At 52.7% G+C, this 4,556-nt stretch overlaps 1 long non-coding RNA gene across 1 annotated transcript; it reads right to left on the bottom strand.

The window, feature by feature from the left end:
• Positions 1–434: 434 nt before the first annotated feature.
• On the bottom strand, positions 435–1,664 carry LOC139830691 (uncharacterized). Its single transcript, XR_011743871.1, has 2 exons — positions 1,324–1,664; positions 435–981 (listed from the first exon to the last, which is right to left on the bottom strand). It is a non-coding gene; the product is annotated as an uncharacterized lncRNA (long non-coding RNA).
• Between the last annotated feature and the right edge of the window lie 2,892 nt (positions 1,665–4,556).

The raw sequence follows: 4,556 nt of genomic DNA, 5'->3' as shown, positions 1-4,556 counted from the left end.
TGCTCGGCCTTCTACACGAGGCAAGCCTCTCATGATGCGCTATGGCGGAGACGGTAACGGTTGCTCCGTCGTCCTCATAGCGAGACACCATGGCAAGCGGTTGTTGGACGGCGGAACTCGCGCCTCTGCCTGTGGACGTAATCATCGCCAGCGTGCGACGATGTTAGGAACCTAGGCAATGGGAGCCGCGCTCGCCGAAGAGGCCTTCTGGGCTGACCTCGCGGCCGGCTCAAGCTGTTCTTTTTCATGGATCTCCGATCTCCAACAAAAGCCAAAACCTGTGTGTTTGTCCAAGCAAGATTCGGAATAGGTGGAGACGCTCAGGCCATGATGCTGAAAACAGACGTAACCCAAGTGCCAATGGCAGACTCAGATGAGGCGCTCATGCCATGGTGACACGATGCTGAAAACAGACGTGGTCCAAGTGCCCATGGTTTTTAAACAGAAGGCTCGCTAGGAGCCCAGCTTTGAATTAACAAAGCCATCAACCGGCCAGGAATTACACGAACCGAACCGAACACACACCCACACACAACACCACACCACACAACACAACGGCCGAACGATACAAGGGCACACCCTGAAAGGCTTACAACTCAACACTCCTAGCAAGCACCAAAGGGACTTGCAAAGCGAAGACTACAACTCTCCGGCACCGAGGGCAACGAGCAGCGAAGGCGCGACGAGGCACTGCCAACGAGCAGGATGGAGATTCATGAGCGAGGAAGGCCCCCTGAACTGCAAACACCAAGACACATTCCGGTTCCCACACCGAAGAGGGCCCCTACCCTCTCGCCTTGGCTCGAAGGCGTCGAACCATCGGACATGGGAAGAGCTCACCCGAGAGCTAGGGAAGTGCTGAACTTGAGCTCCGAGGCAGCCCCAGAACACGACCACCAGGAAAGGGAGAGCACACCACACCGGCCAAACCGCCGCGGCCTAAGGACGCCCAGAGAGAAGCAGGAAAGCCACCAGGAGCAACTGCACGAGACCAAAGATTCCGCCTTCAACCTCACCGAGCATCGCACTCCCCAGGCGACGCCTCCAAGGAGGATACGGCGTGCAGCACGTCGACGCCGCCCAATCTGACAGATTTTGGGCTTTCACCCGGGAGGTTGGGCGGGGTGGAGACGGGGGACATCCCCCACGCCTCCAGGGAGGAAGAACGGCGCCCGCCGGCGCCGCCGCCGCTGGGCTGGGCCAGCCAACCTAGGGATTCCCCCGGTCCCGAGCCACACACCAGCTCCCTCCACGATCTAGAGCGAGCAGCAAGCCGCCGCAAAGCCGAAATCAGGGAGGAGAGAGAGAGAAGAGGGGAACAACCTCGATCTGTCGGGGAGGGGGCCCCCAAGCCGCAGCCGCCACCCGCCGCGGTCCAACCTCCCAAGAGGTCGCGGCCGACGGCCAGAGTCGCCCGCGCCGACGCCGCCGCGTCGTGCGCCGTCGCCTCGCCTGGAGGGCCGCCGCCCCGGTCCTGTAGTCCTCCGCAGCGAAGCGGAGCGACGAGATCCTCGCCGCCACCGTCCTCAGCAGCCGCGCGGCTTTCCGGCGGTCACCTCAGGTGGCGGCAAGGGAGGGGGAAAGGTGGGAGGAGGGGCCTGGCGGCGCTAGGGTTTGGGCGCCGCCCGAGTCGCCCCAGCGGGAGCGACGCGGGGGCAGGGCGTTTTTTCCCTTGTGGAAGCACTCTCTCTGCAAGTGCCCATGGTGATACGGTGGAGACCTGTGATGTCGTATACAGAGTCGCCGACTGGAGGCTGGGGTCCAAGTGGAAGTTTCTAGCCAGATACTATACACCGCTACATCGAAGTATCCTTCGACCGACTTAATCAGCGCAATCTTTGTTATCAATTCACAAACCGATTTGACTTTGTGAATTATTTCCTATGCAAGACCCTCACTCCATGAGCGCCGAGGTGGAGGAGGACAAGCTGCAGAACACGAGCGTGAAAGACAACGTTCATAACATCCTTCACTCGGCGTGACCAAGGATGACGTCTAGAAGATCATCAATTCGGTCGGCCAAACTCGAGAGGTACTCGATTTCCTCCAGAACCCCGAGAAGTAGATCTTGCTCGGGACCAAGATCCCTAGGGCATGCCTGCTCGTAGTCCTCACCGTCCCTGGGAGGCCGACCGCTGGTTTTTCTCCTTGGCCGTGTCGAAGTAAGTCGAGCTCTTTGTCAGCGTGCGCATGTCCACGTTAACGGACATGTTCGAGAAGGCCAAAGCTGGAAACAACGATGCCCTGCTCTAAGATTATTTCTTAGATTCTATGTCAAGACGTGGTTAGGAATTTGCTAGGCACAAAAAAGCACAATCTTGATTATCGGATTATTAGCGTTGAGTGTAATCCTGCAGCCCTGCTACAGTACGTGAGCATGGCATTACATTTAAGAAGTAAACTTTAGATTACGTGAACTAATAGAAGTGGTGGTTCATGTAGATGGACAAATTTATTTGTCTTCACGGTTACATGCATGGATAGCTATGCAAACTTACGGATTGTCTGAAGATTATTTTGCTATATTTTTGCTACTTACTTTTTGACCTTTGTTGTGATAATATGATCTATAGGTGTTCTCTTGTTCCTGCAACCGGAATCCGGACCAATGTGATGTTCGTGCTATCTAGCTCTTCAGGTTGATTTCTAGACTCTAATTATTTGCACATAATAGCTTGATGCCTTGGCTACTAATATATTGTCCTTCAAGCGATGCTTCTATTCTTAAGAGGAATGTTCACAATAATCATGTTGACTAAACAATAAATGACATAAGCCTTAATTGCAGATTAAAGGAAGATGATTTTGCGTCTTTTTGTGTTTGTGGAATTTTCTATCCCGGTGCAACGCACCGGCATGTTTACTAGTAAAATACCTATTTAGATGAACACGATTATCCTAATCCACCGCATAGCCAAATATAACATGGGAAAGTCTTTCCCTCCACCTGTTGATGCTACAGCCGGTAGTAAAAATGTGACGTGCGAGGCTTGGACCACCTTATCTCCTTCGCCGGCTTCTTCTCCGCTCGCAGCATCTCTCCTTCGCTAGCTGGCCGCTTCAGCTCACCTCCGCTAGCCGGCCGCCACCGGTCCTCCGCAGCTCCTCCTCCGCTCGCTGGCCATGGCTTCGCCTCCACGGGCCAGCTGCCCCTGCTCCTCCACGGGCTGGCTGGCCGCAGCTGCACCTGCCACGGCCAGAACTCCCTCCGCCGTAGCCCGTGTGGCTCCTTCCACTGCCCATGGCTGCAGGATCCCAGCCACGGAGCCTCGCTCTGACGAGCCGATGACGTCTGTCAAGGCTTCCGCCTTCGATGCAGATGGAGAGCACGGAGGAGGACGAGCGGCATCTTTGATGCTTGCTAGGGGCGGCAAGGAGCAACTGGGCCCCGTTGGCGTCCGGGGTGGCGGATTCGTCTCCAGCAAGATCGAATTGGTCGTAGCAGTGCTCCATGGTCGACGGTCGAGATAGATTTTGTCGAATTTTGTCGATGTTACATACGACGTTGCAATTTGATACATGTATTTATATTTTTGTTATGTAAATACGTCTATATGATACAAAGAGATTGCACCGACATTACATACGCGTTCCAATACCGTTAGATAAGGTAGAAAAAAGATAGATATACAGCGGATAAATGTTGCAAAACAATGTTATATTTTTTTAAATTGTTGCACACACGAAGAAAAATGTTACATATGGAAAAAATTTGTACCATTGATAGAAATTACCATAACTGGATGTAGCTACAGCCGGCTGATCGCTAGCGTTCGCCATATAACATTTACAATTTTATGGAAATCTTTAGTTCTTCCTATTATTTTTAAATGCTCGATTCTGTATTTTTTTTTTTGAGAACTCTGTACAGTTGGATTTCTAGATTTAACATGATTGCTTTATTCCTCACGCATGGGCCATGTAATACGTGTCGAAGGTGTCTCAATCACTCCATGGGCTTTCCCCGGCCTTTTTATGGGAGGCAAGAAGCCCAAGTTCTTCAGCCTTTGGCCATCGTGTGCCACAGCTGTTGCGCTGACTTCCTGACAAAAACAAAACTGCGCTCTGAAATTTACTCGTTCTTATTTCCAATGTGTTCTATATTTCACACAGCGAGAAGAGTGAGTGATAACAATAACTTTGTTACTTTCTTCATTCCAAACTAACTGGCCCAACTCATGAGTAAACTTGTTGCTAGACATAAGGCCATATCCACGAACGGATGGTTTGTATCTATCTCTGTTCGCTGGACCTCAAAGGTAACCTGTAGATAGATCGCGCCCCAATGTCTTGTTTTGGAGCAAAATCGAACCTAAATTCGGGCTGAGTTTGCGGCTGCGTGTCAGCGTCGCACGAGTACTTGTTCGTCTCAGACCCTCTAGCCAGGCACACACCCGATCACGCCTACCCTTCACGGCTTCACATCTCCCACCCCTATCACCCTCTATGTCGCCGCTTTGCCACCGTTGCTGGTAGCAGCCGATTCGACCCCTGATTTCAGCCGCATATGGAGTAGTACGCGTTCGAGCCTCCACTGTCCCCCCTGCATTTCCTAG

The sequence above is a fragment of the Lolium perenne genome, chromosome 4, assembly GCF_019359855.2.
Source record: "Lolium perenne isolate Kyuss_39 chromosome 4, Kyuss_2.0, whole genome shotgun sequence".
NCBI classification, from domain to species: Eukaryota; Viridiplantae; Streptophyta; class Magnoliopsida; order Poales; family Poaceae; genus Lolium; species Lolium perenne.
The sequence above is the reverse complement of the archived record's forward strand: the minus strand, read 5'-3'. Positions and strand labels throughout refer to the sequence as shown.